This window comes from Aquila chrysaetos, chromosome 1 (genome assembly GCF_900496995.4).
Source record: "Aquila chrysaetos chrysaetos chromosome 1, bAquChr1.4, whole genome shotgun sequence".
Taxonomy (NCBI): Eukaryota; Metazoa; Chordata; class Aves; order Accipitriformes; family Accipitridae; genus Aquila; species Aquila chrysaetos.
This window is the reverse complement of record NC_044004.1, coordinates 73108559-73124245: the sequence shown is the minus strand read 5'-3', so window position 1 is coordinate 73124245 and position 15687 is coordinate 73108559.

The following is a 15687-nucleotide window of genomic DNA, read 5'->3' as shown; positions in this document are numbered from 1 at the left end:
TTTTCACATTAGACAGAAAAATCAGGAATGATGTGCTAAGAGTGTGGATTCAGTTTTGGTAAGGTGAATCCTGGTGTCCACTTCAGAAGATTCACTGCCTTTTTAGAAGTAGCCTTTCAGTCTGTTTGAAATATTTAAAATCATTTCTTTCCCTTTAGAAATGCATTTGCTGCTGAATTGTTTTATACAGAAGTGAGTCGATTTATGTAAATGACAATTCTGCATGTTGGAGATAAAAATAAATATATAAATAAATTAACAGTTTGAGACATCTGTGACAGAATTTCTAAATGAAACAATGGCAATAGTTAAACTGAAAAATTTGAGAAAAGTAATACGTGCTCACCTTTTAATTCTTTAAGTATAAATGTAGAATGCTACTTGAAAAGGCCAGAGTAAATCTTATACCTTCAGAGTTTTAAATCACTGTTTTGCTTTTAAGCATCAGTTGTTTGAGTTAATTAGTTTAATTTCCTGATTTCTATTTAAATAAATGCAACTGCAGAAAAGAATATTATTCCTGAGCAGTCCATGCCAATGGAAACTACCTTACCATGAGAATGCTGTATTGAAAGGTTGACACCTTAAACAAAGTCAGGCTGGTTTTGTTTAAGTAAAAAGTTCCATCTTCTTCCTTCTGAATTCAGTTCTGTGGGACTTGCTTCAAAGGCAGACTTGAAGGTTTCTGAAAAGATAGAAGATGCCCAATCTGAGACATCAGTGAAAGTCTGAATGTAAAGAGAAAGTACGTAAATTGTCAAGGCTTTACATAATGAACAAAGCATTTAACTCTGTGTTTTCAAGAATTTTGAGGTCCTTAGAGGGTGTTTGTAGTAGGACATCCAAGGACACCACTGTCTTGGAAAGAGGTTTGGAGATTCAGATCTGACAGTAACGTAGATATGTACAAATAGTGTGCTGTGCATACTAGTTGGCCCTGATAATGAGCAGAGATTGTTAGTTCAGGCACAATGTACTAGCAAAACCCATTATATCTAGAAGCCGAGGTGATATGTCTGCACACTCGTGGGCTGTGACGTTTCACTCATCAAGACAGAGTCAACTCCTGACCAGCTCTGTGCAGTGTAATGCTGGCCTGTGTTAAAGATAGAGGTATGTTGCACCTAAGCATCCAAGTCCTTTAGGACTTCAGCTTTTTTCCTTCTTCTTGGGAGTTGCCCCATCCACTATTTCTTCATGAGTCTTTCTGCTGCTGCTGTTTCATTAGCAGAAACTTTCTCGCTCTTGCTAGTTTTCATCTACAAATGCTCTTTCAATTATGAGTGAGATAGGCAACTAGAAACCTGCAGCAGATTCTCTTTCTGCACATTGGTAGGTGTGTTTTCCTGCACTCTTAAGAAATTCACATACACACACATATCTCGTCCAGAATATGTCTGATAGTGTTGTTAGCAGATTCATTTTTCTTGTTTTCCTCCTTATTTTCTCTTAAGCCATAAAATAAGATCTCAAGAGAAGCTTTCTCCACATAGAATATCTTTTTCAGCAAATTACTGTCTGCCTGTAATCCTGCAATGTGTAATTGAAAACTAAAAATGCGATCAATAAGTTCTCAACAGGTTCAGATAAATACAGTAGGATTACTTTTCTCCTTTCCCTTCTGAATTTGATTCAAATTGTTTTGATACCTTCCCTCTGAAAGGAAAATATCTTTTGGAAGAGGTCAGTTTTCAGGCCTGATATTTTATGTAGGTAAAAGCATCTGAAGGTAGAAGATTTGCATAACCACAAAGCTATATTTCAAGATCTCTAGCTATTATCTGTCAAGTGTAGAATAAGCAGTACTAATGTCATTGTTGATTCTGGCTTACAAGCATCTATGTAATTTTTTATTAATTCAATGTAAGATTTAAATTTTTAGTTTTAAATTCAAGACAGGAATAAGATTTTTACGTCCATTCTCACCCCTGCTACCTTGTTCGTCTTTTCCTTTTGCAACATACACTAATGTAATAAAGTGGGTAAGGAACATACAGAGTCTGTAACATACGCTTTTTGCTTATTTCCATTACTTTCTGTCTCTTCCATTCCATGCAAACTCATTTTGCCTCTTATTATTTTAAGTGTATATTTTAATTAAAAAAATAGTTTACATAACTATAAAAGTGCAACTAATCAGTAGACTTGAGTTTTAATCAAATAGTGTTATATTGTTTCTTAATAGCTGCTTATGAGGCTTTCTTTCAGTTAACTCTGAAGAGGAGAATTTTAAATTATTTTTACTACACTGAATTGTGCTAACATGAATATATAAAGGCTATTGTTTGGAAGCCCCGAGTTAGCTTTTTAAGTCTATGAAAGAAAAACTTGAAGTCAGGTTTTAATAGAATTGGTTATTTTGGGTTAGTAGATCATTTTGTCTAAACCACAGTTGCAAAAGGCATAAGGTTAGTAGGGAAAATAAATATCATTACTAAACGAGCTAATACATTTGGGGAAAAAAAAATGCAGACAGGTTTTCAGGCACACAAACTGTTTTCCTCACCCATGACAGTGCAAGTATTTATGGCTAGCATTTTTCTGAATCACCAGGCAGCCTGCATATAATCTCCTTTCTTGTATTAAACCAGGTTTCTTGTTTTATCTTGTTATCTTGAACCATTAATATCATATGCTGTGTTCTTTATTTTGTTTTAGCAGGATTTGCAGTTCATCAAAAAGTAACAGATCGGGGGACTTCCCTAATCAGAGGGTTTGACCATACTAAAATATATTGTCAGTGGTACAACTTTATGTGTACAAAGTGGTTTAGGTTGATTATTCCAATTGTCTCTTTCTGTAGCCCTGAGCACTAATGAAACATGCAAATTTACTTGAAGGAGCCTAGACATAGCCTAGCAAAGATTTCCAAAGAAAACTTCCATTTATCTGGTTACATCATCTTTCCACATATAAAGAATAGCAATGAAAATTAACCACACTTTGTTTTCCATCAAGTAATGAATACTGACTGCCCCATGCACTGCTAAAAAGACTGCAAGAGAGAAAGGCCATTAAATACATCTTTTGTGAGATAACCCATTTTCAAAATCATGTTGTTACTCCCCACATAAACCTTGAGAAGATGAAAAACTATAAGATCAGTCTTTTAATTCTTTGGCCACCCCCAAAATTAACAGGAAAATAAAAATACCTGTTTTCAAAAATACTAAAAAATTCCTTGCAAATAGGTGAGTACAGTTTGCATGGAAAGCTTTTGTCAGTCCATCTGGAAAAAGTGAAGCAGGGTTTATTAATAATCATTACATCTGATGTGTTATTCTGTCCTGATATAATGACTGTGCTTTTCAGACAGTGTAGATGAGCTAAGATTTCAGACACACATGAAAAAAAGGCACGTAGAAGCTACCAAAACTACGAAGACACGTTAGAATTATTTTGGTCTTACGTTTTACTAAAGTCCACATTTTACATGGCTAAAAAAAAGCAGGGGGGGGGAAGATGAAGCTACTATTCCCTATGTTACTCCTCCAGACAACAATGTTGTACAACTCCTGTATAGGAATCTTTCTGGAAATGAATGATACCTACAATAAGGTAAATAAAATATAGAAAATGCAAGATATCACAGTCACAATTCAGGTTAGAAGCAGTAACTCTTTGGGGAGTTTTTAGTCTGTAAACCAAACCAACCAACCAAAAAGATCAACTTCTCTTTCAACTAAAAATAGACTGTTAAAAGGGTAAGAATTTCCCACGTACACTGAGAACCAAAAGCTACAGACCTGAGGCAGAGGGACCAAGGAGATCATGTAGCATGTGCAGGGCTTGGTGTTAATCAGTATCGCTGGGATATTTACTGGAGGAAAACCTGCAGAATCTGTGTGGAGTGAATAAAGCCTTAGGCTGGAACAAACACTGCAAAGTCACTACAAAACTGCTCCACAGTCTAAGAGGAAAAAAAGTTTTCTTCTCCCTTTCCTCCCTTTCTTTTCTTTCTCGCTATATGTTATGGTTGTGAGGGCAGTTTGGTAGGCCCTGTTTCAGTTCTCATCGGCGAGGTGATTTTTCTCGTATTTATGTGCTGGTGGCATCTAGGTTCGGGAACATTTGTACACAACATATAATCACTCGAAGGTTCCTAAATTTGGCTTGCATTACTACTTTGTTTTCTGGTGAAGGTGAACAATTGCTATAGAAAGGGTACCACCAGTCAGAGTAGACTTGTATCCTTGTGTGTTTGGCTAAAAATGCCTTTATTCTTTACGTGTGTACTGAAAAGTAATCATACAGTAATAGTCCTTTCACGGTGTCACTTTCATAAGGGAAGATGGCTGAAGTCAGGCAAGGGCAACATCTCCTTTCTGTTTTATGCCAGTTTATAAAATATGATTAGCAGTGGAGACCGTCATCTTGCGTCTTAAATGCGGATGAGAACAGGGCTGAGCTTATGATTAACTGCTATTGTTTGCCCTTTCACATTTTATTTCAAACCAGTGTGCTAGGAAATGAGAGAGGACTCGGTGGGCATAAATCAGTCATTCCCAAAGGGCAGTCCCCTGGCAATCCAACCATCACCTCTGGCAACTAATCACAGGAGCCTGGCAGAAGCAAGCAGCCCTAGGGAGCCCATGGGCAGTGTAGGCTCTGTGGCTGGCATAGCATCTACACAAGGAACATTCATCCAGCCATGCCGAGCAGCTTCAGGTTAGCTTGTGGAGATCTGAAAGTTTTAATCCAGAAAAAAAGGGGCCTCTACCTGTGAAGCATGGGAAACTGCAGCATAAGTATTTTAAAAAATAATAGAAATAGGAATACACTTTGCAAATGTTGCTTGGGAAGGTTTATCTTCACAGTTAATGAGAATTTTCTTACTTCCTACTTCTGTTTTTTCAAGATAACGTTAGATATAGTGGAAAACATGAAAGGGCACATAAAAAGATGTCATGATGTAACTCTTTCCTGTTATGTTTAAAGATTCCAAACAAAGGTGCGTGATTTTTACTGGGAGCAAGCAAGCATGCTGTCAGGTGTTTTTATTTTTTTTTCCCTGTTTGTTTTTGGTTTTATTCCTCCACTTAAGCTCTGAGTGTTACCAATGAATGATGGTAAATTGCAAGCTTTCCACCACCCTGTTCCTATGTACCATTTACTGCTTCAACAGGTTTTCCTTTCCTTAAAAAAAAAACAAACAAACACAAAACCAAACCCACAAAACAACACATTTTGTTTCCTGTTGTGGTTTAACCCCAGCCAGCAGCTAAGCAGCACGCAGCCACTCACTTACTCCCCCCCACCCAGTGGGATGGGGGAGAGAATCAGGAAAAAAAAAAAGTAAAACCCGTGGGTTGAGATAATAACAGTTTAATAGAACAGAAAAGAAGAAACTAATAATGATAATGATAACAATAATAAAATTACAGTAATAAAAGGATTGGAATATACAAAACAAGTGATGCACAATGCAGTTGCTCACCACCTGCTGACCAATGCCTGGTTAGTTCCCGAGCAGCAATTCCCCCCAGCCCCACTCCCCCCAGTTTACATACTGGACATGACATCACATGGTATGGAATATTCCTTTGGCCAGTTTGGGTCAGCTGCCCTGGCTGTGTCCCCTCCCAACTCCTTGTGCCCCTCCAGCCTTCTCACTGGCTGGACATCAGAAGCTGAAAAATCCTTGACTTAGTACACTACTAACACTACTTAGGAATAACTGAAACCATCAGTGTGTTATCAACACTCTTCTCATACTAAACCCAAAACATAACACTATACCAGCTACTGGAAAGAATATTAACTCTATCCCAGCCGAAACCAGGACATTTCCCAAGAAAGATCTTTGCCTCACTTACCCTTCTCCAAAAATTTGTATTGACTAGACCTGACGAGAACTGAACTGCGTTTTTTACTTTTGCAGAATGTCATGAAAATGCTTACTACTACTTAGAACTATGCTTACTTAGCATTGGTTCTATTAATAATGGTGTGAAAATAACAGTGCTATAATAAGTAAAGCTGTAACTGCTGGCCTAATAATTATATGCTACCATCTAGTTTATGGATTTTATGGAAACTGCAGTTAGAGCGTTATGAAGAATTATACAGATCTTTAATTGCACAATCTTTTAAATTATGCAGCCTGTGAAAGCGTTTTTTTCCAGTGCCTCATACTACAGCAGTTAATTTTATATCCCCATAGTTCTAGAAACCAGAGTTTCTTTTAACAAGTCTATGTTTTGGTATCAGCCAAGTTCTGAGGTTTTCTGGTTTTTTTTTTCTTGAACGTTTCTTTCATAACTAAGTTCTGAAAATGGTTACATGCAAAATTACCCTCAGTTTTAATTTTCAAAGAAATCGAAGCTTCCTACTAGCAAGAATTTACATATATTTTGTTTGTGGAGAGAGGGAGTGAGAGAGTGAGGGGTTACTCAGTCGGTACCAGCATATGATATTGAAGGTGTATCTCCATGGCTCGCTCGCTAAACAGCAGGCAGCTCCTCGGATTAGAACTCCAGGGTTAGATTCTTGCACAATACAACTCCCAAGGCGAGCTCCTGAGTTCACATGTGTATCTCACAGGCTTGAGCTAAGTGCTTCTCTTCTTTTACATTCAGTGACCAAAACCCAACAGGATAGTAAGCCCAAGAAGGCACAGATACCACGTTTTGATGTTGTGGGTTTTTTATTGTGCTGGGTTTTCCGGTGCGTTTGGAGAATGAGCAAAACGTTAACATATCCACGGACTTTTATAATGGCAAAAGAAAGTGGTGTAAGTGTAAGCCAGTTGTGGTATAGAGGAATTGTGCCAGCATCATTTGGAAGGTTTCTGCCATGAGATATCACAATCTGATTTATAATAACCCCCATGAAAAAAATCAAAAAGGCTTTTTTTTCTTGCCACTGATACTTAGATGACAAGAGTTTGTAGCTCAGAGATTACCAAATGTGGACTTCGGTTTAAAAAAAAACCACAGGGTTTTCAATTCTGATACCTGTTTTCAGGTATGAAATGTAGTTCCTAATGTATTTAAGAAGAAATATTTATATTTGCTTGCCTTTCTGAAAATGTTATCTGTGCTTGATTTGGTATGGATTTCACGGTTAGTCAATTCTGTAGCGCCAATTCCCAGAGAGGACTAGGGGTCAGTAATGCAAAATCTGCATTACATTAAAAGTATATCCTACAGTGCAAACTGGGTAAATTTTTATTGTATGTTTTTATTGTATGTTGACAGATATTTTTTTGAATACAGTACAAATATTTTTCACGTCAAAAAAGAGGCTGAGAAACATTGTATTTCCAGTGTGTGTCAGTGAGAAGTAAAAGGGGAAGGGCACAAGGACTGGAGATAGCTTATATACGTTTTTTGAAACTTCCCAAGAAAATGTGATTAGATTACATGAATTGTCTTAAAAATCTGTTCCTCTTTCTCTCCCACCTTATCAATTATGCATACAAGTGCCTGCAGTATGTACTGAGAAAGTGACCCAGAGGATATCTACATTTTCCTTAGGAAAAAAAAAAAAAAAAAAGCTAAAAATGAGCAAATACAGTTTACTTCAAGATGTTTTATACTTCGCTGAGATTGGGTGATGATGTACTCAGTTGTAGGTGATGGGGAAGAGAAGTTACTGAAAATAAACTCAAGCTTGAAGAACTGCAATGACAAGCAGGAAAAAAAAAAAAAAAGAAAAGATTACAGAATAATGATGCTTAAATTGACTGTCCTCTGCTTTAGCAGCTATGGCCAGCTTTTCTCCAACACACATTTTCAATCACAGTCCACAGAGGAAAAAGGAAAAACCTTTTAGTTATGTTCTGAATTCATTGAACTGTAATCTCAGAAAACTATATTCACATCTCAATCTGTGTTTCTGTGGGGTAAAAAAATATTCTGTGGAATATCACTTCTGTATTGTTTCTTCATTGTTGAAAGAGGGACCAGGATTTTTAAAAAGCTGAGGTTAGAAAAATGCCTTTGAGTGAAAAACAACAACAGATGTCTGATTATTCCATGGGAACCTTATTGTCATTCATTCTAAATCTCTTCTTGATGTAATTTAACATAAATAATTCAGAATAAGTAAAATAGAGTATGAAAAATGTCATTTGACAGAAATAAATTTATAAAGTAGTTGAAAGTGGTATCAGGATTTTACTAGCTGAATTAAATGTTTATTGCAAGTATACGGATGTTTCATCTGAAGAGAAAAACACATTGATATTTTTATCATTTATATGTATCAGCATAAACACACAATTCACTTTCCCAGTCATAAACAGAAGTATATAACAATTGTATTCTAAGATGCTGAGTCAACACCATGTTGTACATGAAAGAACAAGTCTAACTGCCTTCAAGAAATCCTGTTAAATTTAAGTGACTTTTTGTAGGCGATGATGCAACATGCATTAGAACATCAGAGCAAAATTTGCATCAGAAGCCAAGCAAATTGACAGTATTTTTACTAATGAATATTGAGGGATACTGAAAGTGCTAGAAATGAGAGTAGACTGTAAGACAAAAGGAAGCAAAAGTAATAATATTCTAGAGAAATAGCTTATTTTACATTATTAGCTGAAAGAAAATTAAATTATTCACAGATATTTAAGGGTTAGACGTTAATTTAAAGTTTCATTTATTCATGTCTTTAAAAATTATAATAAATGGTTAATGACTAACAATTTTCATAAGTACATTAGTAACTAATGATGTAACTGGTATGTAGAAAAGATTTTATGTGAATCTAGCAAGAAAATTTAGCATCTATGATTTCCTATTTTTTTCAGAATTCTTTCAAGGGAAGTGTTACATACTTGCATACAGTGTAATATTTTATCAGTCACATTTTAAAATACTGAAAAACTTTGTTCACTGGACTAGAAATATCAGGCTTGGTTTACAAGACACAGATTCGTATTAAGAGATAGGCGAGAGTTCAATTATACTTTCTGACTTTATTGATAATATCTACCATTATTTATGTTGGTTGTTAAAATGCTTACATTGATTTATATATTTCACTTATTTAAAAAACCTGATTTATGCTTTTTTTTTTTTTGCTTGGTGAGATACTGAAATACCTTTTGAAGAATTGAAGACCACTTTCATTTTTCTGCTTTTATCTTCCCCTTACAAAAGATAGTAATTTAAGTCCCAGTATTAGGAATTCTGCCATTAATTTTAGGGACTCTTTCTATAGCTATTGTTGTTTTTCTTAAATCTGCTAGACTGTTTGCTAAAAAATAGTACAATGTGCTTCCTGAATAAGTCCGTTATGTCTAGATCCACTTGGATCTAAGGAAAATCTGGGTGAATGGTTGGGTGTGGACTTCATATGCCTTGATTTAGGTACCCAAGTCTTTTCACGAGCCTTACCGCTTTTGTACTTCTTATTTGGGAAAGAGGAATAACAGTGTTTCCATACCTCTCAGGATGAAAAATTAAACGAGTGTTCTTACGCTTTCTTACAAACAACTTTCTACAGGTTACCTTGACTATTTCTACATGTTACCTTGACTGTTCACAACAGTGGAAAGCAAGGATAGGGTAAACTCAATATTTTTACCAGCAAGGCTTTTCAAATACAGATCCTTCTAAATCGTTGTGTCTGCTGAGCTCAGCTGCTGAGATCAAACTGATTGTAATAACCTTCTTTTATAAGCTATCCTGTGTGACAGTCTGTATCCTATATGCTGTGCTGTCCCATTGCTCTGAGAAGCCTAAACAGAGGTGATACATTAGGTATTCACCAAACAAGGTTTGCGAGAGGATAGAACGCTCTGGTTCCTTTCTATAGCATCACCTTTAAAGAGGCAGAGTTTCTACACACTGCATCTTGCTCTCTGGGATGACTCAAAAGAATGGAGTTGAGACACTCCTGTTGATCACGGACTACACTAGAGTACTTTTATTTTTTGTGCATATTTTAAGCGGGTTAAAGAAGTAAATAGGATTTAAAAGTTCACAGAACATTTACAATGTCAAACATCTGTCAAGCTATTTTTGAGATATTTGTGCTCCTGAATATGCCATATTAAGTTTCCTTTAATGATATTTGAGTTAAATAGATGTGTAGCTTAACATATATTAATTTTGATTTTTTTTTTTTTTTTTTTTTTTTTTTTTTTAGCTCCGGCCTAACAATATTGTACAGCTTAAAACTTTCAAAGGGGGGAAGCAATTCCCTTTCATTTGGAAAAGATGTTAACTGCACTGAAATATAGGATACAGGATATAAAATCTTGAAAGAAAGCAAAAAATTTTCCATGTAGTGCCTTAAAAAAATTCTTAATGCAGGGTTCCATTTTCCTAGTTATTCCTTCACAAAAAAGGAATAAACTGTGTTAGAACTCTTCAATGCACTTTGCAGCTTCAATAGTTTGAGTTGAATATGTCTCTTTTTACCTGGATTATCACTGCATGGGTATTGAAATCATGTTCCTTGTGAACTGAAATTTCATCTTTGTTAACAATGGGGACCGGCAGAGCTTTTTTGAAGTTAGCACCATTATTATGAAGCCTCTTACTATCTTAGCATTAAACTACTAGAGCCAATTATGACACGACACTGTTTTGTCAATTAATGCTTAAAACAAATACTTGAAAGTAACTGTAACTTATGATAGCTATTCGTTAGTATTTTATCTTTCCTTTTAGTGATACCCTAAAAATGAATCCTTAAGGTCATAAGAAAATGCTTGTTTAGTATTGCTTGTATTAGATATTTCTTGTATTAGAGAAGTCCCTAGCCCTGAATGATTCCACCATAAAGTGGCATAGCTTTCATTAATTTCAGAAGTCTAGTTCCAACTATTGTAAGCTTCTGTGCCACCAGACTGTAGCTTCCTAGGAATATTAAGTAAGAGTGGCTGAAAATGTGCAAGAGTCACAGGGGTATGCGCATAGCTCTTAATTACAAAGAAGCAGTTCATAAACATTCCTGAAAAGGAGTTGAAAAGAACATGATAAAAACTAGTAAGGGGGTAAGTCCAAAAGCTGAAGGCTAATGAAGGAAAATAAAGTTAAGTTTTCTTACTCATTCAGACAACTTTGCCATATGCACTGTTGGTATACTAGGCAAATGAACATTTGTGAGTTAGCATCTTTTACTATAAAATCAGTGACTAAAGAAATGGAACAGTTATTATTAAATGTGGTTTCTGTTTAGATTTGCATTAGACCAATGTTTTACATTCTCCAAAAACTTCCAGTCAGTTTGAGGTTGAGGTTGATTTTTCTGTTTCTTGAGATCTTATACTTTATTCATTTGATGCTAGGTCAGGCTTGTACCATAAAAGATAAGGAAGGAGCAAATTTGGTTGAAGCCAAATACCTGAGGTATTCAGGCATGTACGAGATTTTGTACATTGAAAATATGATTTTTGCAGCAAGTGGGAGAACACCAGGTGGAAATAGGATCTGCCAGACTATTACTGGAGACAAAGCATATTCCTTGTTCAGTATTTGACCTGTAAATTTTCGCAGCTCAAGTTGCAATGATAAGCATGAAATGAAAATTCGAAGAAGTGACAGCTGACAACCTTTAAGCAAGTTTGCTCATTTGCGAGCACTTGGTGAACACAGGTTCAGCATGAAGTTTGTGTCCCAGAAAAGTGGCATGACGTCCTATAAAATATGGTTAAGTTTATTGCTTAACTACATCTAAGATTGTCTGATAGAATCAAAGCTTAAAGATCAAACTTGCTTAATCTCCATGTAGCAGCTAGTAGAGCTAAAATTGTAAACCCATGATTTATTACATCTCTTCATCAGTAAGGTTACATACAGATTTTTTCAGGAGTGATTGAAAACCTTCACCTTGGATTGTGTGAAAATATGAAGTGGAACATTGATTAAATAGGTATGGTTTAAGTAAGTTACTTGATATCCTCATTTCTTCTCTCTCCAGTCTTCTTTCGAATGAAATTCAGCACTTTACCTTCTGACTATTGAAACTCTTCTTAAAAAGCAGCACTTCTTTGGTAGCAATCAGAGGCCTGAACGGCATGGCATTGCTTCCCTGGTTTGGTAGGTTCTCAGATTAAAAGATAGTTGATTTTTTTTTTTTTTTCCTGGGTTGTGTCCAATTAGAATATGTCTGAAAAGTAGTTTAGAATAAAATCTTCAAACAGAGGTCCAGGCTGCAGTCAGCAGAATTATTTTGAAGGGTAGCAGTGTGACTTGAAGGACAGGCACAAACTGAGGAGATTTCAAAGGACTGGCAAAGGTCACAGTAGGGAGAAGGGGCTTACAGGTAAAAAAGACAGAACAGAAGGATGAACTGAGGAGGTGAAGAGGACAATAGCTCTGCAGAATATAATACATAGTGAAAATTGAATCCATAAAAGATGGAAAGCAACACTGGAATAATAAAGATATGCTACCTGTGCACTACAAAGTCTGATGAAAAAGTAAAGGGGAGATTCTCTCAAAAAAGGCTATTTGAAAGACTAAGTGAGGGTATAGAGAAAATTTTTGTAGATCATGATCAGAAAGGTTAGAAAACATGGGAGGAAAAATAAAAGGGAAGTCTGTGAAGTAATATAATTGACAAGGTTGACAGCCTCCTTACCAAACTGAAGAAGATAATGAGCATGTGGAGTTACATATTTTAAAATATGTTGAACAAATGTAATACTTCAGAATGCAAAACTTATTAGTGAGCTTATTTGCAATGCCACTGACCATGGATAATTTTAGAAGGGAAACTAAGCTTTTCTGACAAATATTGCAGGAAAAATAAAGCAAAAGACCTTTGCTTTTTAAGAGCATAACTCTTACAAAGAAGTTAAATGGCTGATTTTTTAAATTTGTCAGTGTTGGTTAAGTAGATCAAAATGCTAAATGATACACAGATATTGAAAAATAGTGATTCCAAGTACTTGCATAGGATGTCCTCATACAAGTGGGGAAGTAGACACATAGAGTACACTAAAGCAAAAAATGTGATGAATATAAATTACATTTTAAAATACTTCTTTTTAACACTGAAGTAAGCATTACCGTTAAGCATTACCATTAAGCAGTCAAATCTTCTTGTCTGTGACTTTGTCCAGTGATGGTCTTGAGAAATATTAAAACTTGTTGTGATGTTATTTGTTGCAGACAGTAGACATCAGTGCATGTCATGTCATAGAGAAAGATACAGGCTGTTTCCTCTTTCGGTATGAATCCCAATCCACTGAGGCCAGTTAAAACTCTACTTTTGATGGATCTGGTGAGAGTTTAAAGATGGAATCAGGCCCTTTTTAATGGTGCCCCGTGACAGGACAAGGAGCAATGGGCACAAGCTGAAACACAGGAGGCTCTGTGTGATCCCTGCTTGGATGCTGGGGGTGCCACTGGGATTTGACTATGTATAAAGGTGGTATACTGTGTATAATTTTCTTACTAGCATTAGCTTATCAAAATGCAGCAGGAAAGGCTTGTGTTCTTAGGAGGGTTAACTTTGCAAACTATTGATCAGGGAACATGTGATTTTCTGTTCAATGAATGAAGATAGAATTTAGTATCCAAAATGTTTATACATGGGGCATCTGGTTAACCAATCTTACACCAGGTTTGGTATTAAATGAAATTGATATACAATACTTATGATGACACCATTCCCTTTTTTCATTTTCAGAACTTTGAGTTGACCTATGCCATTTTTTACCTCATCATCTTTGAAATCACAATGGAATCTAAATATACAGCTGAGGCTAAATATTTGTGTAAGGGTTTTCAAACAAAGGTGATCTCTCAAACTAGCACATATGTGATGATAAAGTACTATTCACTCTTGACCCTTTTGCTTGATTTTTGTCTTCTTTACAAGGTGCCTAAACTTTTAACTGCTCTTAAAAATTACTTGCTGACTTCATCTTCATATAGGTAATACCAGAATACAACATGAAATTCTTCTTTGAGCCTTCTTAGTCATCAATTTTCATTCCCCTTTCCTACTTTATTTCTATCCACATCCCTAGAGGACCTAATTTTGATGGAAAATGTTCTTCATCTCTAGACTCTGAATACCGTGCTTCTCAATCATATTGCTGTTGATGGTTTAGCCTTCTTAATGGTTATAAATATTTAACAGTGGGTGCCATTAGACTAATTAGTGGTATATGCTCTAGTCATTTCACATGTGGACTCTCACAAAATTTTCCTGTTTAATAATTGACACTTAAAATCTGTTAAAAAAACATAAAAATCTGTTCTACAAATAGCTTCTTACTATTGTACTAACTCGCAGCTGGGCCATCTACCAATGCAACGTCAAGATTTGAAAGATACGTCTTCAAATGTAGAATCCAGCTTTTTTCAGTAGCCATCTGGAAGTATAGATATTAAAGCAAGAAACAGGTCTACAAACTATGTCTGAAAGTCGTGCAGTTAGTAGACTATTATTTGCCAGCTACTAACACTGCTGCATATCAGCATAGGCCTACTCAGGCTAACACAGGCCTATGGCTGAGCATGGGCCAACAAATACACTTTCTTACCACTTACTCACATACACTGTAAACTGTTAATCACTTGTTTTGCTGATAGCTACAGCTACAGTGAAACTTTTGGGTGATATATAGGATTTTAAGGGATATTATTAGCTTGTGTAATGAATTAGCTGTTGATGTGAAAACTTTGATACAAAACTAGGACAATGTTACCTGAAAGTAGGATGATTTAATTGTCTTGCCAAATAGACATATCCTGATCAGGTTTCCTATGTGTTTACACATTTTCTATGTGTTTCACTGTGTTTCCACACAGCACGTGTGGAAACTAGCAGGAATTATTCAGTAATTAGTGAAATTAGCGTGTAGGCAGCATGGCACTAACACTATGTAAGATAGTCATCTCCCCTTCCCTGCCAAGACCCATCCATCAGGATCTTGTCTGAAGATCCTGATGCTTTTTTTTTAAACTATTGAGTGCTTTATTCTTCCATGTAGATAGAATAAGCTTGTTCTAGGTCTGCCTTTTGTGCTGTATCTAATACCTGCATGACACTGAAAAATACCAGTCAGAAACTAGTCAGCTGTTTGTTCCTCCACGTTTGACTTTCAAAATCATTGCTGACCTTTTATACCTAAATTCAAGTCGTTCTTTGTGTGGCCTGCTTTACTAAGTCTCAGCACCTTATATCTATTTGGTGAGATAAAGCAAGCAAACATAATTTTCCCTGTTATGAGTCGGTGAAAGCCAGCTGGGATTCTCAAAGGACCCATGTGGAAGGGGTGGGAGATCTGCAAGGTCGTAACGGGAGAGCAGGCAGAGTCTGTGGTCAGAAGTGACGGTAATATATCACATTATAGGCATTTTGGAGGCATCCAGGATACCTCCTGAATTTCACATGTGGCTATTTGATGCATACGTTTTCATGCTATCTTTTCTAAGATTTCAGTCTTTTAAGAATCCCTGTGCCATGTCTGATCATAAATTTTGCATGCCTTTCTTATCTTCATTCCCTAATAATGCACTTTACTAAGACATGAAGACTTCGGGAAATCAGAGCTGTAAGTGTCATTACAGTGTGGCTTTGACAGGTGGCAATTTCAGTTATCACCAAATATTTGTGAGGTAGGAAGTAATCCGAAGTTATATGTGTCAGAGCTTTCTATCAAAAGGGTGAAGACCTTGTGCTCAAGAGAGAGAGACTTCTTCGGAAGAGGCTGAAATGGTAGCATGAACTTCCACATAAAATAGGGACAGTTGTAGGTTTTTCCCATTCAGT